Source organism: Podarcis bocagei (genome assembly GCF_964188305.1).
Source record: "Podarcis bocagei genome assembly, chromosome: W".
Lineage (NCBI taxonomy): Eukaryota > Metazoa > Chordata > Lepidosauria > Squamata > Lacertidae > Podarcis > Podarcis bocagei.
The window spans coordinates 29,586,947-29,613,262 of record NC_138131.1 but is presented as its reverse complement, the minus strand read 5'-3'; positions in this window follow the sequence as shown (position 1 = coordinate 29,613,262).

Sequence of the window (26,316 nt, the reverse complement as noted above, 5' to 3'; positions counted from 1 at the left end):
TGTGTTAAGTATCCCATCAAATCTCCTTGCTCAAGTTCCGGGATGCCTCTCAATTTAATGTTACTCTCGCGATTTTTCAGTTCCACCATTGACAGATAAACTTGTTGTTCACTCACCTGTTTGTGCAGGGGCTTAACTTCTCCTTTTATTTCTTCCACTTCTTTTTGTAGAGCTCCCACTTTCTGGATTGCTTCTCCAGCCAATTCCCGATTTTCCGCTGTAGCTCCTTGCAAGTTCTCTATAGCTTGTGTATGCTGGGAAACTTGATCAGTCAATTTTTGAATCGAGGAAGTTGCTTTATCTATCTTCAGAGACTGGTCGTCCACCTTCTGGTTTAGGCTTGATAGTTGCTCCAATATTTGTTTAAGTAGTGTATCCGACCCACCTGCTGCCATATCTTCCTCAGTGGACTTCTCAGTTGTTTCCCTTTGTTCCCTTTGGGTCACCAGTACAGCTGGAACCGACGATCGGCGTCCTTGGGTCAATGTTGTTTGTAGAAATTGTGCTGGTTTTCTTTCCTTTTCTTTCTCCTTAGCCTCTTTAGATTCCTTAGCTTTAGATGCTCTTGTTCTCCCTGCACCACTCATTACACATCTGTCAGTGTTCAAGGTCAAATTGTCTATTGTTCCATGGGAAAGACAAATTCAATTATAAACAACCGGTAAAGTGGAATTCAAAACAAAAGTCAGTTCCCAGGATCTTATAATCCGAAAGCCCTGTAGGGGGAGTGCCACCAAGTTTCAAAGACAAAGAAGGAAGTAGTCCGCCATTAAAGTTCCAGAAATTTTTGGCTCAGTAAGTTCAATATCCAAAAGTCCCTTCAAAAGTTCAAAATTCCCCAGAGCACCTTTTAAAGTTCAACAAAGTTTCACAGGGGGTGCTTGCAACAATGTCCCAACCAAACTTTCCTGCTCAAATGTATCAATTATACTCCAGCAAAGTTTTCACAAAATTTGCAACTGTTTCCGCAGTTTAGCACAGTCTCTCTCTCCGGCAGCCCGACGATCTGACTCTTTAAAAATCACCCCAGGAGGGGGGGAGGTAGGAGGAGACCCCCCGTTACTCGTTCTTTTATGATCAAAGTCCCTTTCCACCTTCAGTTCAACAGTAAAAAGGGCAGATTTAATAGCACGAAAAAGTTAAAGCTTCCCAAAGTCCCGTTTCAAACGCTTCCGCTTTTAAAAGCGTTGCTTTGATCTTGTCAGCAATGTCGGAAGACGGACTTCCCTTTTTTTCGTCTCCCGCTTTCAGCCAGATTTACGAAATTATTTGCCAAATTTTAGTCCCCTTTACTCACGGGTATGTTACTTGTAGTTGGTGTTGATTTTAGGAAGAAGGATCAGCGCTCATCTGTAACAGCTGCGCGGCTTCACTTCCGCGGAAAGAGCGATGAACTCACAGCACCGCCACCCCTCCTTCACTCCGGGTCTCCTTACGGGGTCCCTTCTGTGTTTTCGGAGCAGCTTCTGGTGCCCGCCGAGTCCCACGGCCACGGGCTCACTCTACCCGTGGTTTATCTTGATGGGTCGTCGCTATGCCGCAGCGAACGACCCTTTTCCGCAGAGCCCCTCTTCAGAGCTCGAAGAGGACCGCCATTACAGTTTCGCGCCGCCCCCGGAAGTCTCTTGCATTTCCTTTTCATTGGGATGGTTTTCGTTGCTGCCTCCTGTATAATGTTACGAGCCTCCATCCATAGTTCTTCAGGCACTCTGTCCACCAAATCTAAATCCTTAAACCTGTTCCTCACTTCCACTGTGTATTCATAAGGGATTTGATTTAGATTGCATCTTACCGGCCCAGTGGTTTTTCCTACTTTCTTCAGTTTAAGCTTGAATTTTGCTATAAGAAGCTGATGATCTGAGCCACAGTCAGCTCCAGGTCTTGTTTTTGCTGACTGTATAGAGCTTCTCCATCTTTGGCTGCAGAGAATATAATCAATCTGATTTCGATGCTGCCCATCTGGTGATGTCCATGTGTAGAGTCGTCTCTTGTGTTGTTGGAAAAGCGTGTTTGTGATGACCAGCTTGTTCTCTTGACAGAACTCTATTAGCCTTTGCCCTGCTTCATTTTGATCTCCAAGGCCAAACTTGCCAGTTGTTCCTTTTATCTCTTGATTCCCTACTTTAGCATTCCAATCCCCTATAATGAGAAGAACATCCTTCTTTGGTGTCACTTCTATAAAGTGTTGTAAGTCTTCATAGAATTGCTCGACTTCAGTTTCTTCAGCACCAGTAGTTGGTGCATAAACTTGGATTACTGTGATGTTAAAAGGGCTGCCTTGGATTCGTATCGAGATCATTCTATCATTTTTGAGATTGCATCCCAGTACAGCTTTTGCCACTATTTTGTTGACTATGAGGGCCACTCCATTTCTTTTACGGGATTCTTGCCACAGTAGTAGATATGATGGTCATCCGAACTGAATTCGCCCATTCCCGTCCATTTTAGTTCACTGATGCCCAGGATGTCAATATATATTCTTGCCATCTCATTTTTGACCACATCCAACTTACCCAGGTTCATGGTTCTTAAATTCCAGGTTCCTATGCAATATTTTTCTTTACAGCATTGGACTTTCCTTTCGCTTCCAGGCATATCCGCAACTGAGCGTCCTTTCGGCTTTGGCCCAGCCGCTTCATCAGCTCTGAATCTACTTGTACTTGTCCTCCGCTCTTCCTCAGTAGCATGTTGGACGCCTTACGACCTGAGGGGCTCATCTTCCAGCGTCATAACTTTTATATACCTGTTGTCTTTGTCCATGGAGTTTTCTTGGCAGGGATACTGGAGTGGCTTGCTGGTTCCTGCTCCAGGTGGATCACGTTTGTTCAAAACTCTCCACTATGACCTGTCCATCTTGGGTGGCCCTGCACGGCATAGCTCATAGCTTCTCTGAGTTATTCAAGTCCCTTCGCCACGGCAAGGCAGTGATCCACGAAGGGGGGGGGCACATTACACAACAATAAACTAAACACAAAGAAAATTTCTTTCTTCAAATACCTAATTCTCATTACATTGATAACTGACTTCCTCAAATCCTCTCTAACTGAATTTCATTATATCACCTGTATAACAGTTCTCCAAATTCATATTTCTAATAATATTAACTCCTTTCATTTACTAACCTCTTTTCCTTTATTAATATTCTAATCCTTAATATTTACTACCACATATTCTCATTCTACCCCTAGGCCTATTTATTGTTAGTTTCTGTTTGCCACTGTGAAGCTGCTTAGAGTCACAAGACTCTGTTTACATTCCAGGGACATTCCAGGCTGTTGGAAGTCTCACAGAAGACAGGAGACGGATGTGAAGTTACTGGTTTCTTTTATATATATATATGTAAGATATTTATTAATTGCTGCTAAAAATCCCTTAACTTCATTCCAACATCATTCTAACATTCATTAATTTTACAGTATTTCTGTAGATAGTCTTTAAATTTCTTCCAATCTTCTTCCACCGACTCTTCTCCCTGGTCTCGGATTCTGCCAGTCATTTCCGCCAGTCCCATGTAGTCTATCACCTTCATCTGCCATTCTTCCAGAGTGGGTAGATCTTGTGTCTTCCAATACTTTGCGATAAGTATTCTTGCTGCTGTTGTGGCATACATGAAAAAAGCTCTATCTTTCTTTGTCACCAATTGGCCGACAATGCCCAAGAGGAAGGCCTCTGGTTTTTTAGAAAAGGTACATTTAAGTACCTTTTTCATTTCATTATAGATCATTTCCCAGAAGGCCTTAATCTTCGGGCATGTCCACCAAAGGTGATAGAAGGTACCTTCAGTCTCTTTACACTTCCAACATTTGTTATCGGGCAAATGATAGATTTTTGCCAGCTTAACTGGGGTCATGTACCACCTGTATACCATTTTCATAATGTTTTCCTTTAAGGCATTACATGCCGTAAATTTTATACCGGTGTTCCATAACCATTCCCAGTCAGCTGACATAATGTTATGTCCAACATCCTGAGCCCACTTAATCATAGCCGATTTAACTGTTTCATCCTGTGTGTTCCATTTCAACAACAAATTGTACATTCTAGATAAATTCTTAGTATTGGATTCTAACAATTCGGTTTCTAATTTTGATTTTTCCACCTGGAAACCGACTTTCCTGTCCTGTTTAAAAAATTCCATTATTTGTCGATATTGGAACCAGTTTTCCACTTTATGCTTCAATTTCTCCTGACTTTGTAATTTGAACTTATCTCCATCCTGTTCTAAAATTTCCCAATACTTCGGCCATCCGACCTCCATATTGAGTTTTTTCACTGCATTGGCCTCCACTGGTGACACCCATCTAGGGGTTTTGTTTTCCAATAGATCTTTATATCTTATCCAAACATTAAACAATGCTTTTCTAACAATGTGGTTTTTGAAGGCACTGTTAACTTTATCATACCAAAGATATGCATGCCAACCAAAAGCATTATTGAAACCTTCCAGATCTAAGATGTCTGTATTCTCGAGGAGCATCCATTCTTTGAGCCAGCAAAAAGCTGCTGCCTCATAATACAATTTTAGGTCCGGCAGGGCAAAACCCCCTCTTTCTTTAGCATCTGTCAGTATTTTAAATTTAATTCGGGGCTTTTTGCCCTGCCAGACAAATTTTGAGATATCTTTGTGCCACCTCTTAAAACATTCCATCTTATCAATAATCTGCAAGGTCTGAAACAAAAATAGCATTCTAGGCAATACATTCATTTTGATTACAGCAATTCGGCCTAACATTGACAGTTTCAAATTTGACCATATTTCTAAATCTTTTTTAATTTCTGACCAACATTTTTCATAATTGTCCTTATACAAATTCTGGTTCTTGGATGTTAGATAAACTCCTAGATATTTAACCTTCTTGACCACAGTCAAACCTGTTTCCTCTTGAAATTTCTCCTTTTCCATATCTGTTAAGTTTTTCCCTAAAACTTTGGTTTTTAGCTTGTTCAACTTAAATCCAGCTACCTGGCCAAACTGTTGTATTATTTCTAATACTTTTTTCGTACTAGTGTTTGGCTCTTGCAAAGTCAATACTAAGTCATCTGCAAACGCTCTTAACTTGTAATGTTTAGCTCCGACCTGCACACCCTTAACCTGCTGGTCATTTCTTATCATATTCAGCAACACCTCCAGAACTGAAATAAAGAGTAATGGGGAAATCGGGCACCCCTGTCGTGTTCCTTTTTCTATCTTAAGCTCCTCAGTCACAACATTATTTACAATCAGTTTGGCTTTTTGTTCAGAATATATTGCAGCCATACCATTCTCAAAACCCCGGCCTACCCCCATCCTATGGAGATTCTTTTTCATAAAACTCCAAGAGATATTGTCAAAGGCTTTCTCCGCGTCCACAAAGATCAATACTGCTTTAGTGTTTATATTCACCTCTAGCTTTTCCAGAATGTCTATAACATTCCTTACATTGTCTGCCAGGTGTCTTTTAGGGAGAAAGCCTGCTTGGTCCTTATGAATCATCTCCATCAAAACTCTTTTGAGTCTTTTTGCCAAAATGTCTGCAAAAATTTTGTAATCCACATTGAGCAATGATATTGGGCGGTAGTTCTTGAGTTGGGTCTTTTCAGTCTCTGACTTTGGTATGAGTGAAATATATGCCTCTTTCCACGATTCAGGTGCCCTTTTCCCTTCAAGGATCTCATTGCAAACTTCTCTTAATGGTTGAATCAACCATTCCTTCAGCGATTTGTAGTATCTAGAAGACAATCCATCTGGTCCCGGAGATTTGCCCAGTTGCATATTCTGAATGGCAGCCTCTATCTCTTGTTCTGAGATTCTCTGGTTCAGGTCCATCTTACTTTGCTGAGAGATGTTTTGTAATCCATATCTTCCAAGGAATTTGTCTATATCTTCTTCATTTTGCGGGCCTTGAGTATAGAGTTTTTTAAAATAACTTAAAAAGCAATTTCTGATTTCATTGGGTTTAGATATATTCACTTAGTATTGGGTTCTAACAGTTCTGTTTCTAGTTTTGATTTTTCCACCTGGAAGCCAATTTTCCTGTCCTGTTTGTAAACCTCCATTATTTGATAATAATGGAGCCAATCTCGCACTTTGACTTTTAATTTCTCAAAACTCTGTAATTTTAGTTTATCCCCTTCCTGCTCCAAAATTTCCCAATATTTCGGCCATTTGGCCTCCATATTAAGTTTTTTCACAGCCTTTGCCTCCATTGGCGACAACCACCTTGGGGTTTTATTTTCCAACAGATCTTTATATTTAATCCAAACATTATATAATGCTTTCCTGACAATATGATTTTTAAAGGCTTTATGCGCTTTAACCTTGTCATACCATAGATATGCATGCCATGTGTTTTCAAGAAGCAGCCAGTCTTTCAGCCAGCAAAAGGCTGCTGATTCATAGTAAAGTTTAAAGTCTGGCAGGGCAAATCCCCCCTTTCCTTTACATCAGTTAAAATCTTAAATTTTATTCTGGGTTCTTGCCCTGCCAGACAAACTTCGAGATATCTTTCTGCCACCTCTTGAAACAATCCATCTTGTCCACAATTTGCAATGTTTGAAACAAAAACAACATTCTAGGCAATACATTCATCTTAATAACGGCAATTCGACCTAGCAAGGAAAGCTTCAAATTTGACCATATTTCTGAATCTTTTTTTACTTCCGTCCAGCATTTCTCATAGTTGTCTTTAAATAAATTCACATTCTTAGCTGTCATATTAATCCCCAAGTATTTCACTTTCTTAACCACAGTTAAACCTGTTTCATTCTGGAACCTCTCCCTTTCAGTAGCTGTTAAATTTTTCTCTAATACCTTAGTTTTTTGTTTATTCAGTTTGAATCCTGCAACTTGACCAAACTCTTGAATTAGTTCTAGAACTCTTTTAGTACTAGTGTCTGGCTCTTGTAAAGTAAGTACCAAGTCATCTGCAAATGCCCTCAATTTGTACTGTTTAACTCCGACCTGTACCCCTTTAACCAGCTGGTCCCTTCTAATCATGTTCAGCAAAACCTCCAGGACCGATATAAAGAGCAATGGGGAAATTGGGCACCCCTGTCGTGTCCCTTTTTCTATTTTAAATTCTTCTGTAACCACATTATTTACAATTAACTTAGCCTTTAGTTCAGAGTATATTGCACCCATACCATTCTCAAATCCTTGGCCTACCCCCATCCCATGTAGATTCTTCTTCATAAAACTCCAAGAAATATTGTCAAAAGCTTTCTCCGCATCCACAAATATCAGTACTGCTTTAGTGTTTATATTCACTTCTAGTTTTTCCAAAATGTCTATTATATTCCTCACATTATCTGACAAATGTCTTCCTGGGAGAAAGCCTGCTTGGTCCATATGAATCTCTTCCATCAATACTTTTTTCAGTCTTTTAGCCAAAATGTCAGCAAAAATTTTGTAATCCACATTCAGTAACGATATAGGGCCATAGTTCTTAAGCTGAGTCTTTTCAGTCTCTGTTTTTGGTATGAGTGTAATATAAGCTTCATTCCACGATTCTGGTGCTTTTTTCCCCTCTAAGATTTCGTTGCAGACTTCCTTCAAAGGTTGTAGTAACCACTCCTTCAAAGCTTTATAATATCTGGAAGTCAGCCCATCTGGCCCTGGAGATTTGCCCAATTGCATGTTTTGAATGGCACCCTCTATCTCTTGTTCAGTTATTTTCTGGTTCAAATGTATTTTACTTTGATGAGAATTTTTTTGTAATCCATGTTTCTTAAGAAATTCGTCTATATCCTCTTCTTTCTGCGGCCCTTGTGAATATAATTTTTTAAAATATCTCTGGAAGCAGTGTCTGATCTCATTCGGGTTATAAATGTTCTTTCCTTCAACTTCTAAATTTGTAACCGTATTTAATTTTTGTCTTTTCTTCAATTGCCAAGCCAGTAGTTTGCCACATTTATCTGCTGATTCAAATGTCTTTTGTCTCATTTGTTTAATCTTCCATTCTATTTCTTGATTCATTAATTCCATATATGTGTCTGATATAGCTTAATTTCTCTCAGAATCTCTTGAGACTTTGGTTTAGATCTTAATTTCTTTTTTTATATATAAATTTTTTTATTGGTTTTACAATTTTTTTAAGACAATACACACATATAAAAAGACATACAAACACGTATAGTTTCATAACCTTTTTTCCTAAAACCTTGTTTCTCAGACTCCCCCATACCTCCCCTTTCTGCATCCCAATGTCCAAAATTTTTAGCAACTTCTAATTGTTTCTCTCAAGCCTCTGTCCTCTTAATCTTTCCTTCAGTCTAATCTTATATCACTGTAACCCTTTCTTTCTCAATACCTCGACATTCTAACATTCATCAAGTTTGTAATAGTCCTTAAGATAGATTTTAAACTTCTTCCATTCTTCTTCCGCCGTCTCCTTTCCCTGGTCACGGATTCTGCCAGTCATCTCGGCCAATGTCATGTAGTCCATCACTTTCCACTTTCATCTGCCATTCTTCCAGAGTGGGTAGATCTTGTGTCTTCCAATACTTTGCGATAAGTATTCTTGCTGCTGTGATAGCATACATAAAGAAAGCTCTATCTTTCTTTGACACCAATTGGCCGACAATGCCCAAGAGAAAGGCCTCGGGTTTCTTAGGGAAAGTACATTTAAGTAGCTTTTTCATTTCATTATATATCGTTTCCCAGAAAGCCTTAATCTTCGGGCATGTCCACCAAAGGTGGTAGAAAGTACCTTTAGATCTTAATTTCTTTTCCCCTTCTTTTATCTTTTCCAAAATCTTATCCTTTTTCTCATTTTGACTTCTCTTCCTTATTGCATTTTGTTGTATCAAAAATCCTCGCGTCCCAGATTACTCTTTTTTCGACATCAGTCTTTAAATTTATTTCAAAATAGTCTCTCAAAGTTTTGGGGGCCTTTTTGTAAACCTCTTCATCTCTAAATAAGGTGTCATTCATCCTCCATCTGAAGGAGCCAGCTGTTGTTAGCTTCATCTCTATCTTTACCGCATTATGGTCGGAACACGTTTTTGGGCAGATTTCCACTTTCTTTATCTTCGGTGCCATTCCACTAGTAACCCATATTTGGTCAATTCTAGTCCATGTCATTTTGGCTTCCGAAAAGAAAGTTCCCTCTCTCGAGAGGGTTCTTTGTTCTCCAAATGTCAATCAAGTCCATATTTTCAGCCATTTCAAAGAAAGTCTTTGGTAATTTTCCATCTTTAGAGACTACCTGTCTTTGTGCCTTATCCATATTTGTAGATACTACTCCATTCATGTCTCCCATCAAAATTAAATTATAATCCAAATAGTCCAATAAAGTCTCATGCAACTTCTTAAATAATTCAGATTTCCCCTCATTTGGTGCATAAATTCCTACAATCATAAATTTTTCTCCTTGAACTTGAATTTCAATTGCCAAAAATCTTCCTTGTTCATCTTTAAACATCAATTTCGGTAGCAATTTTTCCTTTGCATAGATCACCACTCCTCTTTTCTTAACTTTGTCAGATGAGATGAATTCTTGTCCTAATCTTTTGTTAATAAGTAATTTTCTATGTAGCCTCATCACATGTGTTTCTTGTAAACAGATCAAGTCTAATTGTTCTTTTTTCAATATGTGAAACACATTTTTCCTCTTCCGGGGAAGGTTCAAACCGTTACAATTCCAACTTAGAAGTTGCAGAGCCATGATGAAGTTATTTACTTCCCCCCCCCCCACTGCTCCGAGTAGTTGTTCTTCATCTGTCGGTAGTTTCAATCCAAATGATAAATTTGCTATGTCTAGTATTTCTTTTACTGATGGAATTGGTTCCACTCCAGATTCCACTTCTTTCTGAAGATCTTCTTCGTTATCTCTCAGAAACTTGTCTTTATCATTCACTGTTTTTATTCTTATTTTCCTTCCTTTATACTTGAAGGATAGGCCTTGAGGAAATTCCCACCTGAAGAGTATTTTATTCCTTCTCAGTAAAACAACCAGGTCTTTGTAGTAAGTTCTTACGTCCAAAATATGCTTCGGTATATCTTTGAAGATCTCCACAAAGGATTCTTCAATTTGCAGAGTTCTTTGGTAGTGCAGATTCAATATTTTGTCTCTTTCTTCTTTTGATCTTAGAGTTATCAAACAGTCTCTTGGCTTCTTTCTACTTTGTCTTGTGCCGAGTCTAAATGCAGTCACTATCTTAAATTCTTCCTTCTCTAACTCCTGTTGCCAAAAGTCCGAGAATTCTTTGGTAAGAAAGTCCACCAAATTGTCCTTCTCACTTTCAGGTACCGCTCTGATTCTCAGATTTCTTTCTTTTCTTTGCAGTTCAAGCATAGACAAAGTCAGCTCGTGATCTTCTAATTTTTTATAGACTGGTGGTATCTTTTCCTGGGCAGCAGTTGCAATACCCTTAGCTTCCTCTGCAATCTTTCGGGTTGTGGCCGATTCCTCTAGAAGTTTTTCAATAGACTGTGTGTTAGAATTCACCTTCTTTCCCAGTTCATTGATGCTTTTAGTATTCAAGTCAAATTTTGCTGAAATCTCAGCCACTTGCTTATTAGTTTCTGCACCTTGTTTAATTGTTTCAGCCCCCTGTTTTGTCAAAAATTCCAAAGATTCATTTATTTTGCAAAGTGCTTGTGCCACTGCGTCAGATGACATAGCTTTTGATTTTGTTTGCACAGCTGCAGCTGCTACTGTGCCTCCCGATACTGAAGCCCTTCGCTGATGTGAAGTGTCAATCTTGTAATGTTTGCCAGACCTGGTGGTTCTATCATCTGCCATAACACTGTCACACACAGCCAAGGTGGTTCTCACGCCTGTAGATTTATTTTGAAAAGGAAATTTCCAGTGGCTTAGCTGTTAATGTCTTAATTGTTACTGTTACAACAAAAATCCTCTAGGGGGAGAAACTTCCAACTTCACTTTACAATTTTAGCAACAAGATGTCTCCATTAAAAGTCCCCAATGTCTCAAAGAAGGCTACTGTTACAGTTCCCAAAATTATTCCAGGCTCAAAACAGTCCAGCAATTCTGTATCTTTCACAGAGTTACATCAAATGTCAGTTCAAAGAGATTTCCCTTAAGAATTTGACAGTCCTCTAATCAGCTTCCCTGTCATGGCAGTCCGTTCCCAGGGTTTGAGACAACAGATAAATTTTTCAGTATTTCTTTTTCAAGCAGGTATAGAAAGTACACCTTCCTCCCCCTCTGCTCCTGCATGCAAGAGGGGGGTTGCTATTTTGATGTTAAGTTTACTCGTTTTCAAAGATAGTCCTTCTCAAGTTACAGCTTTGCACTCTCTTTGCTTTGATCTTTCTGCAGTCCGGAAAGGCAGACTTCCTTTTTATGCCTTTCCCGTTTCCGGCCAAATTTCTTTAAAATTAGATCAAAATCCAAATAAATCTTTAAGTCCTACTCATGGGTAGTTACTTTAGATCCAAATTTCAGGAAGAAATCAGCGCTCTCCGATAATGGCGACGCGGCTTCACTCCACGGACCGGGTGACGACTCTCAGCACCATGCCACTCACCCGCTACCATTCCGGAACCTTTAAAAAGGCTCCTTCTCGGTTTTGGGGGGGCGCAAAGGTGCCCGCCGAGTCTCCTCGCTCACAGGCTTCCGCACCTGTGATTTTTTGGGGTCCCCGCTTCACCGTAGCGGCCAGACCCAAACTCGCGGAGCAGACTCCCTCCGGAGCTCAGAGGGGAATCCGCCATTAATCGCTGGTGCTGACCGGAAGTCCATATTCTCTCTTAAGGCATTACATGCCGTGAACTTCATACCTGTGGTCCATAACTGTTCCCAGTCAGCCATCATAATGTTATGTCCAACATCTTGTGCCCATTTAATCATAACAGAGTTCACTGTTTCATCTTGAGTATTCCATTTCAACAGCAAGTTATACATTCTTGACAAATTCTTAACTTTAGGATCTAACAGTTCTGTTTCCAGTTTTGATTTTTCCACCTGGAAGCCAATTTTCTTATCCAAATTGTATGCCTCCATTATTTGATAATAGTGAAGCCAATCTCGCACTTTGCTTTTTAATTTTTCAAAGCTCTGCAATTTCAATTTATCTCCCTCTTGTTCCAGAATTTCCCAATATTTCGGCCATTTGGCCTCCATATTGAGCTTTTTCTGAGCCTTCACTTCCATCGGTGACAGCCACCTTGGAGTTTTATTTTTAAGTAGATCCTTATATCTTGTCCAGACATTAAACAATGCTTTCCTGACAATATGGTTTTTAAATGCTTTATGTGCTTTGACCTTATCATACCACAAATATGCATGCCACCCAAATACATTGTTAAAACCTTCTAAATCCAAAATGTCTGTGTTTTCAAGAAGCAGCCATTCTCTCAGCCAACAAAATGCGGCTGATTCATAGTAAAGTTTAAGGTCTGGCAGGGCAAATCCACCTCTTTCTTTTGCATCCGTTAGTATTTTGAATTTTATTCTGGGCTTCTTGCCCTGCCAGACAAATCTGGAAATATCTCTCTGCCACTTCTTGAAACAGTCCATTTTGTCCAAAATTTGCAGTTTTTGAAACAAAAACAGCATTCTTGGCAATACATTCATCTTTATCACAGCGATACGGCCTAGCAGTGAAAGCTTCAAATTTGACCATATTTCTAAGTCTTTTTTCACTTCAGTCCAACATTTTTCATAGTTATCCTTAAATAGATTCACATTTTTAGCAGTCATGTTAACCCCCAAATATTTCACTTTCTTAACCAATGTTAATCCTGTCTCCTTCTGAAACCTCTCTCTCTCAATCACTGTTAAATTTTTCTCTAAAACCTTAGTTTTTAACTTATTCAACTTAAATCCTGCAACCTGACCAAATTCTTGAATCAGTTCTATTACTCTTTTAGTACTAGATTCTGGCTCCTGTAATGTCAATACTAAGTCATCTGCAAATGCTTTCAATTTATACTGTTTAGCTCCGAATTGTATACCCTTAACCAATTGGTCCCTTCTAATCATATTTAAAAGGACCTCCAGGACCGATATAAAAAGCAATGGGGAAATTGAGCAACCTTGTTGTGTCTTTCTCTATCTTAAATTCCACCGTCACCACTGTCAGGAAAAAGCAGCAATGCAAAAGCCAGCTGCAGGTGGCTGGAATGCAAAACAGGATGTTGATGTCTGGAACTGTACTAGTGGAGAAAGGGGGCAGTCTATTCTCCGTACTGAGCACCGGATGTTAGCTCAGAGTGTCATCTGACCTGTACTGGAAGTACAGGGGTGGAGTAGTGACTCTACTGCCGGAGTCTGGAGAGTACAGACACGTTTTCTCTGTACTGCGGAACGACAGGAATAAAGACATGTAAATAGGACTCCTGTCTGTCTTTCTTCCCCTCCCTGGGGGAATGCAGGGAGGGAGAAGGAGGAGGGTGTGTTCTCCTCACGTCTGAGGAGGATTGCCGATTTATGACCTTGCCTGCCGGGAGACACAGACGGGAAGGTCAACAAGTATCTCAGTCGGTTGCCTCTGGAGTGTGAGGCTAGTTACCTCTGACTGCGAGCTGAGATACTGACATATGGTAGCAGATCCGGTGGTTATGATGCATCGTAAATCTGCATGAGAGGTTGATGGATCGTTCATCCTCTGCACCAAGGGAAAGGCAAACGTCTGAGTGCAGCCAGAAGCTGAACAGACGGCTGGTGGAAAAAGGAGGTGTTTTCCAAGCAACGGAACCCCAAGGTATGCAGAATTTTGGGCTAAAAGTGTGAACGCAGATTGATTTATTCTCTGGTTCACGGGAGCTGCGTTTTGGGGAAAAAACAGCTCTGATAGAAGAGGCCTGCAGCTTGGCAGCTCAGCCTGCATTCCAGGAATTCTTGTGGTTTGATAAGCTTTCCTGTTCAGAGATTGCTATGCACAGTTGCTAAGCGACGCCCGTCAGAGACGTGGAAATTTACTGACTGCGCAGATGGCTCTGAGAGAGAGCCTGGGAAGAAAAATTTTGTTTTGGCTATCTTTGATGCTGTGCAAGGATTGAGAAACAGCTTGCAGTTTGTCTGCCAGAGAAGGCAGAAAACAACCCAGCAAAGGCTACTGGATTATAGCAAGGCTGGAAAGTGAGAAAGAGGCTTGGCTTCAAAATGGATGCCAAGAAGGGGGGAGCCCTGCCTTACCCACCTCCCCTAAATAATGACAATTATTCATCTTGGTCTGTAAAGATGAAGGCCCTGCTGCAGAACCAGAGGCTCTTTGCGGTGATTGAGAACCCCATCCCTGCAGCACCAACCCAAGGTTGGGAATCACAGAATGTAAAGGCCAGGACAGCTATAATTCTGTGTGTCTCAGATGACCAATTGGTGCATATTCAGCATTTAGAATATGCGAAAGAGGTTTGGGAAACGCTACGGAGAACACATCAGAGGGATGCTGGTTCTTCAGCGTTGCTGTATTTTGAGAAGTTGACCAATCTAAGGCTTGCGCCTGATGGAGATGTTCAAGCGCACCTGACAGAGATGAAATATCTGCGCCAACAGATGGTGGAACACAATTTCCATCTACAGGAGGAAGTGTTTTGCTTCATGATGATAAACAGCCTGAATCGGACTTACAAGGTTGTTGCCAGTCAGCTTGGTTCCCTACCGGCTCAGGATCTGACCGCGGAGAGGGTGTGTGCTGTCGTTCTGAATGAACACGACAGACTTGCTGCACTGGAAGTGAAGGACAGGGGGAGGGAAGAACAGAGTTCAAATTTCCCCACTACTGATGCTACTGGGGAGAATGCTGTAGCATTGAGTACTGTCCGATGTTACAATTGTGGACAGACTGGGCATCTTCAGAGAAACTGTAAGAAGCCACGCCAACCAAAAGGAGCGAAGAGCAGCTCTGCGAAGCCTGAGGCGTCAGGCAAAAGCCATACCAAGTCTCAGGTGAAACCTGCAAAGGCTTTGATGTCGAAAGGAACCACGCCAGATGTTGGGAACTCGTTTATAATCGACACGGGTTGCACGGTTCATATGTGCCCACACAGAGAACTGTTTTCAACGTTTAAGAAGCAAAGCTTCGCTGTGAAACAGGCCAACGGTCAGGAGCTGGAAGTGACCGGGATTGGGACTGTGTATCTTGAAAGTCTGAACTTGACTATAAACAATGTGTACCTGGTTCCAGAACTACGGTTCAATCTGCTGAGTGTGTCGCAGATTGCAAAGAAAGGACTGAAACTGTCCTATGATGATAAGAGCTGCAAGATCTACAAAGATGGAGAACGGTATCTTACTGCCAAAGAGAAAGATGGACTGTATTTGTTGACTTTTGATCAAAGTGATTACATGAAATGTAATTCTTCTGATTCTAACGTAATCTCTCTTGCAGGTGTGACCAACACGGACGCCAGAAAGGTGACCAAGAGGGTCGACAGGGCATTTCAGCGGGTGTATGCTGATGTGATTGGTCCTCTAGAACCCTCTAGAGGCAATGCACGATATTATCTTGTGTGTGTGGATTGTTTTACTAATTATGTCTGGGTTTTTATGATGGAGAAACCACAAGAAACCTTAGAAAGGTTTCCGGAGTTTTGTGACAAGGTTAAAAATGTGCATGATGCTAACATTGACTGTCTCTTCACAGATGAGAAGCCAATTTTTCTGTTACAGAAGTTTCAGAAGTTCCTGGATGGAAAAGGGATAGACCACAAAGTTGCTGTTTCAGCGGAAGCGTGGAACAGGGGGGGTCTGTGTGAAGGTGAACAAAGAATTGCAAAAGGGGATGAATGCGCAATTGCTGAGTTCACATTTGCCACATGAATATTGGGCGGAGTCGTTAATGTCCTATGTTCACGTGTGGGTGAGAAAAGTCTCAAAAGAGTTGGGAAGTTCTCCTTTTGAGAAGCTGTTCCATAGAAAACCTACTATTGCCTATTTTAAGGTTTTCGGGTCTCATGTGAGAACAGAAGCTCCAGGTGGAGTAAAGAATGCCAGAGGCATTTTTGTGGGTTATGAAAAGGGTCTCTACAGAGTAATTTTGTCTGAATCTGGTCAGGTGATTCTCACAAAGTTTCTAGAGAGTGCTCCAGAACAGGAGCGGGTAATAGTACACACATTTCCCACAGATGACAATTCAGATGATAATGATGATTTTTCTGATTACACAGATTACAGTGGTACTGATGATGACAGTGATAGCTCAAAGAGCTCAGTTGTAACAGTCATTGAGAGGAAATCTCACACAATGGATAGACCTTCACAGGTGAAGGATGAACCACTGTTTGCCATTGGTACTGGTTCTCAACAAAGTCCAGAGGTTGAACCAGTGAGCAGAGAGGATCAGAACCTCATACGCAGTTCTGAGAGAGTTACAAAGGGTGTACCACCAAAGAGGTACTCAAAAGAGTTTGCTAACTTAGCTATTGCATGTGTTGCTATTGTTAACAACTCAAAACAGGTTGAAGCAGAGTCTAAGTCAGAGACAAAGATACAACAGAGAGCTGCTAGCCAAGGTAATGCAGATGCACTCATTCCTTGGAAGCCAGACAACCAGAGAGGTACACTGGGGAAACCAGTGGTGGGGAGTTCCAAGGGTGGAACTGAAACAACAGGGGACTGTTATATGTATAACAACTGTTTGTTCTCTTCTCTGGATCATGTTTTGCACATTGATGCTTTTGGGGGAGGTTGTCAGGAAAAAGCAGCAATGCAAAAGCCAGCTGCAGGTGGCTGGAATGCAAAACAGGATGTTGATGTCTGGAACTGTACTAGTGGAGAAAGGGGGCAGTCTATTCTCCGTACTGAGCACCGGATGTTAGCTCAGAGTGTCATCTGACCTGTACTGGAAGTACAGGGGTGGAGTAGTGACTCTACTGCCGGAGTCTGGAGAGTACAGACACGTTTTCTCTGTACTGCGGAACGACAGGAATAAAGACATGTAAATAGGACTCCTGTCTGTCTTTCTTCCCCTCCCTGGGGGAATGCAGGGAGGGAGAAGGAGGAGGGTGTGTTCTCCTCACGTCTGAGGAGGATCGCCGATTTATGACCTTGCCTGCCGGGAGACGCAGACGGGAAGGTCAACAAGTTTCTCAGTCGGGTGCCCGGGGGGGCCAGTTACCTCTGACTGCGAGCTGAGATACTGACAACTGTTAACAATTAGTTTGGCCTTTTGTTCAGAATATATTGCACTTATACCATTTCCGAAACCTTGACCAACCCCCCATCCCCTGTAGGTTCTTCTTCATAAAACTCCAAGAAATGTTGTCAAAAGCTTTCTCCGTGTCCACAGATATCAAAACTGCCTTGGTATTAATGTTCACTTGTAATTTCTCCAAAATGTTAATTATGTTTCTCGTATTATCAGACAAGTGTCTGCCAGGGAGAAAGCCTGCTTGATCTTTATGTATCTCTTCCACTAATACTTTTTTAATCTTTTAGCCAAAATGTCTGCAAAAAAATTATAATCCACATTAAGGAGAGATATGGGGCGGTAATTCTTGAGCTGTGTCTTCTCAGACTCAATTTTCAGTGTAAGTGTGATGTACGCCTCCTTCCACGACTCTGGTGCTTTTTTCCCCTTCCAAAATTTCATTACAAACTTCCTTTAGTGGTTGTATTATCCAACTTTTCAGAGATCTATAGTATCTTGAAGTTAAGCCATCCGGTCCTGGAGATTTACCCAGTTGCATATTCTGGATGGCACCTTCTACCTCCTGTTCAGTTATTTTGTAATTCAACATTAGCTTGTTTTCTTGAGAGATTTTTTGTAGTCCATTTATTTTCAAAAATCGATCTATGTCGATTTCTTTCTGTGGCCCTTGTTTATATAGTTGTTTAAAGTACCTCTGGTACTTTCCAGTGAAGTTACTGGTTTCCTGTTCCTTTGTTTGTTTCAGTTGCTCTCTGCTCTCACAGAGAGAGAATGTGTTTTCTGTCTGCGTAGTAAGAAATACCGGACCTGACTTTATATTATGAAGCCTCTTGCTTGGTATGGTTAAAAGAATGTCTGACTTTGGAAAATACTGACCTATTAGATTTAGAGGGCCACGACAATAGATATGGTTGGCATTCGTACCTATGGTACAATAAAGTAAAAGTTCATAAGGGTTTCCTGAGCCATGTGGTTAGAAAATCTTTATATGAAGTGTGGGATTGGAATAAAAACCTCCTGGAAAGAAGAACACTGTGGTGGATATCACCAATTGAGGTGCTGACAACGAAAAAAGTAAATATGGAAGGGAAAAGAGTAACATATGAGGATATTACCAGGAAAACTGATCAGGGGATAAAGCTCAGACCATATGAACAAATTGGAAAGATGCTAACATGGTGGCTACAATATCACCAATGAAGACAAAAAGAGAAATGGGCTTGAAGACAAAAAAATCAAAATTCCAAATCGAGTTAATAGAGTGTAAAGGTAAAACTTTATCTAGAATATATAGTCTATTGCTTGAATGGTATACAAAAGACGAAGAAGTAAAGGAATCAGTGATAAAATGGGTCATCGATATTGGGCATAACATCCAATTGGAAGCGTGGAAAAGACTATGGAAGGAGGGTTTGAGATTTACAGGATGTATGGCTCTAAAGGAAAACGTTTTAAAAATTGTGTATAGATGGCACTTGACGCCAGTAAAGTTAGCTAAAATGTATAGAAAAAGAGAAAGAAAATGTTGGGAAAGTAAAAAAGTAGATGGGGATTATTTTCATATGTGGTGGACCTGTGACAAGGTTAAAAAATGTTGGGAATCAATTTATAATGAACTCAAAAAAATATTTAGGTATACTTTCCCCAAAAGACCGGAAGTGTGTCTATTAGGTTTAATAGGAATGGAAATCAAAATGGGAGACCAAAATCTGTTCATGTATGCTATGGCCGCCACAAGAACCCTCCTGGCCCAAAGATGGAAAACACAAGACATACCAACCATCCAGGAGTGTCAGGTGAAGTTGACAGAATATGCAGAACTTGCCAAATTGTCAGGGAGGATCCGGGACCAGGAAGATCAAAGATACCAAAATAACTGGAGTAAATTTATTGAATATTTAAAGGAGAATTGTAAAGAGGTTAAGACACTAGCAGGATTAACATAATACCTTCAATGTATAACAGTACTATTGTGAGAATGATGTGCGCGATAGAAAGGGGTTAAATATACCAATTGCAGGGAGGGAGGGGAGTCGTGACTCAGCAGAGTCAAAGGGAATGTATGGCATTAATATGGTTTGTTGGAAAATATGTAAGGAAAACAATAAAAATTTACTTGAAAAAAAAAGAAATAAAGCATAGCGATGTAGCCATAAATCTCATCACTTCCATGTGCTGCTTTGATTCTCTGCTGAATGGGAATGTGCCTGAGGCCTCATCAAAGGCTCAGGTCGTTAATCACGTCAGAGGGCGATTCCGGAAGATGAGCTTTATCAGCTCGGTCGAACGCAGATTCCGACATTTATTACTTCCAAGAATTTTCTATTTATCTTATATCACAATATTTAGCTAAATATTCTTTAAATTTCTTCCAATCCTCTTGTATCTCCTCTTCTTTCTGGTTGCGGATTATTCCACTCAGGTCGGCCAGCTCCCCAAAGTCCAACATCTTCATCTGCCATTCTTCTATTGTTGGTATTTCTTGCAATTTCCAGTTTTTGGCTAATAAAAGTCTTGCTGCTGTTGTGGCATACAAAAACAGTCTAGCATCTTTTTTGGGCAATTCCAATCCTAGTATTCCAAGTAGAAAGGCTTCTGGTTTCTTAATAAATGTATTTTTCAACATTTTTTCAACTCATTATAAATCTTTCCCTAGAAGTCTTTCACTTTAGGACACATCCACCACATATGATAAAAAAGTACCTTCTTTTTCTTTGCATTTCCAACATTGATTATCATTTGTATGATAGATCTTTGCTAATTTCATCGGGGTTAAGTACCATCTATACATCATTTTCATAATATTTTCTTTTAATACAGTACATGCAGTGAACCTAACCCCTTTCTTCTACAGCCTTTCCCAATCTTCCAACATTATATTGTGTCCAACATCTCTTGCTCAATCAATCATCATAGATTTAACTTGTTGATTCTTTGTATGCCATTCCAACAATAAATTGTACATTTTAGAGAGATTTTTAACATTGGTATCTAACAGTTCCGTTTTCAATTTGCATTTTTCAAACGCAAAACCATTTTTCTTATCAAGCTTACACAATTCATTAGTCTGATAATATTGTAACGATCTGTAATAGGTATGAGTTACTCGTGCGTAAACTGGTGCCTTTCTCGGTTAATTTGCCTTGTTAAACCTTTCTGACTGCACAGCCCCTTCTCATTGTGGCTGCCTCAGTCACTGGCAGAATCCGTCAGTGGGCGTTTTTTGAACCTCTTCCAACATAAAAGTTGTTTGACACCCAGTCTCCTCCTCCTCTCACTGCGCGGGAGTCTTCTGTGCAGGGAAGGTGTGGGTAGCGGAGGACCTGGGCTCTCCTCACTGATGTCCAGTGAAGAGTCCTGGAGCCCTCTCTCCAATTCCCCCGTCTGCCCCCCTTTATCCCTGGTGTTGCGCTTGTTGGCTTTTTGCAGTATGGAACGCTGCAGAGAGCTTGCTGGGGAGATCATGCATTAAAAAGAAAGGACTCAAAATTAACTCAAACAAGGTTTTAATAAGAAAAACAAAAACTCCATTTACACTAAATACATTAACAAACAAAACATGACCCAACCACCAACCCATCCCCCAGGGTAATGGGAGAGCTAGGTGCTGCTCCTTATATACTACACCCAGATGCTGACACACCTTAATCAAATACAACTCAGCAGCACCTGCTACGCTTCACAGCTGTAAAGCTGGGTCTCGTTAGTTTTGCTCTGGCCCTTGCTCCGGCCCCTTAAAGACATACACATGGAGTGGAACAATGATGAACCTTTACATTTAAAGAAACCATTCAACATTTCCCCTGCGGTTCATCATTGTGGAACAAAAACATAAAGCATACTTTGTACATGTTTTTCATGTGTAACCTTTGGAAGTGCTTTAGTAAAAATGTCCGCAATTTGATTGTCACCTGGAACATATTTAAATACAACCATTTCATCATCAATTAGTTTCTTTACAAATTCTAAACGTAATCTTAAGACTCTAGTGCGCTGCGTATTGGTCTCTGAACACAGGATAGCAAGTCCACTCTGGGAATCGAGGTAAACTTTTACTGGTAGTGTTACTTGCATCTGTAGGTCTGCAAATACTTGCAGATACCATTCTACATCACGAGTGGCCTGAACGCATGCACATAATTCACTCTCTGTTGTGGAGAGACAAATAATGGTTTGTGTCTGGGACTTCCATTCAAATGGACAACCGTTATAACAAAACACCATACCAGACACACCCCTGCAATTATTTTGTTCCACTGCATGAGATGCATCGCAGAAAATTTCAAAACCTTTGTCAATACATGTTGTAAACTGCAACCTATAATGTTTGGTATGTTTAAGGTACATTACCACTCTCTTAAGAGCAGAGAAACATTGTGTAGTGGGCTTTTCCACAAATTTTGCCAGAAAGTGAAAAGCATAAGTTATATCTGGTCTTGAGATTCTTTGAATGAAATTTATATCTAGGTGATAAACAGAATGTCCACGTTGTGATGCATCTTTTAACAAAAGCTTAACTGTTTCATATTTTACACTTGGTGAATAGCACAAATCATAATCTTCGCCTGGAATTTGTTGAAAACCTCTAGCAACTAGTCTTGCCTTGTACCTTACAACTTCATTTTTGTCATTCATTTTAACTCTATAAACCCATTTTGAATCAATAAGTCTCATATCTGGGGTTTGTGGTACGAGAGACCAAGTGTTATGCTCTTTTAAAGAAGCTATCTCAGAGTTCATAGCTTTATACCAATTTACAGCTTGGTGCTTAGGTAAATTCTGAACATCATTGTAGCTTTTTGGCTCAAAAACCACCTTATTGGCATACACAGTATTAAAATGTTCATCTGCGAAACGTTGTGGCTTCTGCCTCTTTCTATCTGAACGTCTCAGTCCGGAAGGAGAGTCAGACTCCTCAGACTTAATGGGACTGAGTGAACTACTAGTTTCAGGTTGTAAATCATCATTGTCAGACTGAAGAGGTGCCTGTAGGCTAAGCTCACGGTCAGAAAACTCAAGAGAATCTAACCTCCCCTCGGGTGCCTGTGACTTTAAATCCTCAAACAAATTACCAGATTCAACAGGCTTTTTGTCTTTCCCCATTAATTCAGAAGCACCATTTTCTCCTGCTGCTGCTGCTGCTTCTTCCTCTTCTTCCTCAGTATCATTTATACCATCAGTATCTTGGAAAACAGCAACCCCATTCCAATTTACAGTTTGTATCATGCTTCTGGTAATATGAAATTTGCCAGTTGCTGGTATGTAAATTCTGTACGCTCCCTGCTGGTAGCCCATTAATTTTCCCTGAACACTACGTTCACCCAATTTCTGCTTTGCAGGATAATGCATAATTACATCTGAACCCCAAATGCGTAGGTATTTCAGATTAGGGCGTTTTTTAAACAGCTTCTCATAGGGGGTGACATCTAAACCAGAATGATAACTGCGATTTCTAACATAACAAAAAGCATGGAGCGCTTCAGCCCAAAAGTCTTTGGGCAGATTAGCATCGTGCAGATAAGTTTTAACCCCTGCCTGCAGGTCACGCTGCATAACTTCAACAAGCCCATTTTGCCAGGGACTTCGGGGGCAAGATAACTCATGAGTAGTCCCCTGCGCTTCCAGGAATTTCTCAAAATCCTCAGAAACAAATTCCCCACCCCGGTCAGAAAACAGGTTCTTAATTGGTTTGTTAAAGTGTGTTTTTACCCAGTTGCAAAAAACCTTGTACTTCTCAAATGCTTGGGACTTCTCAGCTATTGCATAAGTCCAACAGTATCTACTATACTGGTCTATCAGGGTAAGCCAATACTTTGAACCTCCTAATGATGGTGGGAGTGGCCCAACTAAATCACAATGTACACGCTCAAATGGCTCAGTTACTTTCCTATCTGAGCACCTACCCTTGCGTGCAACCTTAATCTTATTCTTGCAACAGGATAGACACTGCATAAAGAATTTACATGGTTTTAAATTGAGGCCATTGACAATATTCTGTGTCTTAATTACATCAGCAAAATTCAGGTGTCCCAGAATTCTGTGCGCCATGTGGACACACCCAGAATGTGGTCTTACATTCCTCAACCCCTGGCTTGACTGTGCTGCTCTGCAATTTATAGACGATTGTGAGTAGGTGCGAAAATACAGTCTATATAAACCATCAGATTCCCGGGCATACAATAGACGTTTGTTCCCCTCGAAAAACTCACACATAGACTTTAAGAAACGCACAGTTATGCCTTGACGGGCAAAACACCTTACAGACAATAAATTGTCCACTGACGGGCAGTAAATGCAGTTCGCTATTGTAATGTTTAAAGAGTCAAGTTTAACAGTACCCCTGCCAAGCGACTGCAGGACTTGTGAATTGGCTAAATGTACATTACCAATTTCCTCTTTGAAAGAAATAAACAAGCTTCGATTGTTGCAGATATGCTGAGATGCACCTGAGTCGACAATAAAAGAATTCCACTTGGCACCTTTAATTCTTTTACGATCTTTAGTCCGAGCGTGAAAAGCTCACGGCTCGTTTCTGTCTCTACTATACGATGCCGGCTGCTGGGCTGACGACTGTGATTGACGAACAGAAACAGACTTGGGAGTACTTTGCTTTCTTTTGGCTCTGCAGTCCTTTGCAAAATGTCCTTGCTTACTGCAGAACCAACAACGCTTTGCAGCTTTAAATGCAGTTGTATCACCACAGGTTTGCATATGGCGTTCCTCATTCTTTCTGGAAACAGGAGTGCTTATGGCACAAGCCTCCCTTCTATCCAACTCGCCCATTAATCTTGCCGTTACCCCTTCCACAGTTAATTGTGCTGGTGGAACGGCAGATATCTGGCTAGCTATACCATCAAAGTCCTCATTAAGGGAACATAGAATGATAAAAACATACTGAATATCAGGTATCTCCATGTCCCTTCGAATTAACTCGCCGCGTATTGCCTCCAGACGTCTCAAGTGTGCTGCCAAATCACCACCAGGCTGCAACTTCGTCTGGTACAACTGCTTGAAAAACGTCAATGCACACGCTGACTCTTTTCTAACATGCACTGCTGCAAGACTGTCCCACATTTCTTTGGCAGTTTTCTTATTTCTTATATAGACTACTTGCTGGTCGCTGACTGCCAAATTAATTATCGCCCTGGCTTTTGCATCTCCTTTCGACCAAGCATTAGTTACAGGGTCAGGAGGGTCATCAGTTACATAGGTCCATACTTCTCTAGAGGTCAAAAGCGCCTCCACCCGAAAAGACCATAAACTATAGTTCTCATCTGTTAGCTGTGGGAAGACCAGAGCCTTCTCAGCTTCAGGAACCCGGTCAACCATTCTGGAACTCTTCCAGACCCACAAAAACCACGCTAACAGGAGAAGGAGTTTTCAAACCTTTCTCAGAGTCCAAAAATATGCAGTCATCCACTCAGCAGCTGGGCCCATAACCAAAGATGTTGTCTTTTTGCAGTATGGAACGCTGCAGAGAGCTTGCTGGGGAGATCATGCATTAAAAAGAAGGGACTCAAAAATAACTCAAACAAGGTTTTAATAAGAAAAACAAAAACTCCATTTACACTAAATACATTAACAAACAAAACATGACCCAACCACCAACCCATCCCCCAGGGTAATGGGAGAGCTAGGTGCTGCTCCTTATATACTACACCCAGATGCTGACACACCTTAATCAAATACAACTCAGCAGCACCTGCTACGTTTCACAGCTGTAAAGCTGGGTCTCGTTAGTTTTGCTCTGGCCCTTGCTCCGGCCCCTTAAAGACATACACATGGAGTGGAACAATGATGAACCTTTACATTTAAAGAAACCATTCAACAGCGCTGATTGGCTTCCCCCTCTACTGAGCTGTTTCTCCCCCTGCTGCTGGGTCCTTCGCCAGCATCATCTGGGAGCCTCCCCTTCGCCTCTCGCTCCGATGTCAGTTCCCTGACACCATCCATCCAATTTATCTTTAATTTGATCAAATGGTCTCAATTTTAATCCTTCATTATCTTCCAACAATAAATCAGCATATTTCAACCATTTAGTCTCCATATTCAGCTTTTTCTGTGCCTTTGCTTCCATTGGTGAAAACCACCTGGGTGTTCTCCTTTCTAAGAGATCTTTATATCTTATTCATACATTATATATAGATTTTCTAATTACATGGTTTTTTAAACCTTTGTCATACCATAAATATGCATGTCATATTTGTCATTGTCAAATCCTTCCAAATCTAACACATCAGCATTATCTAGTTGAATCCATTCCTTGATCCAGCAGAAAGCTGCAGCTTCAAAATATATCTTTAAATCTGGCAGGGAAAATCCCCCCCTCTCTTTTGAATCTGTTAATATTTTATATTTAATTCTGGGGTTTTTCCCCCTGCCAGATAAATTTAGACAATGCTTTCTGCCATTCTTTAAAGCATCTTACATTATCGACAATTGGTATAGCTTGGAATAAAAACAACATCTTTGGCAATACAGTCATCTTAACCACCGATATTCGGCCCATTAGTGACAATTTTAAATTTGACCAGACCTCAAGATCTCTCTTAATTTCCTTCCATAATTTTTCATAATTATCTTTATATAAATTCAATTTTTTCACCGATAAATTTACACCCAAATATTTCACTTTCTTCACAAAAACAAGGCCTGTCTTTTCCTGGAGGATTTTTTTCCTCCTCATTATCTATTTCCCCCCCCCCCCCAACACTTTGGTTTTGCTCTTATTTAATTTAAATCCTGCTACTTGCCCAAACTCCTGAATCAGCTCCAGTGCTTTCAATGCACTGGTATCTGGATCTTGTAAAGTTATCCCCAAATCATCAGCAAAGGCTTTTAGCTTATATTGTTTAGATCCTACTGTTATACCTTTAACCTCTTCCTCTTTCCTTAGCATGTTTAGCAAAACCTCCAGAGCCGAAATAAAAAGCAGAGGGGAAAGTGGTCACCCTTGCCTGGTTCCTTTCTCAATTCTAATTGCTTTTGAAACCACATTATTAACTATAATTTTTGCTTTTTGCTCAAAATAGATCGCATTAATACCATTTAGAAATTCTTGTCCAACCTCAATACTTTCTAAATCCCTTTTCATAAAACTCCATGAGACATTATCAAAGGCCTTCTTAGCATCAATGAACATTAACATCGCTTTACATTTTTTTTTTAACTTCCAACCTTTCTAACACATCGATTATATTCCTAATATTATCTTTCACATGCCTCCCAGGCAGAAATCCTGCCTGGTCCTTATGAATATAATCTGTTAGCACCTTC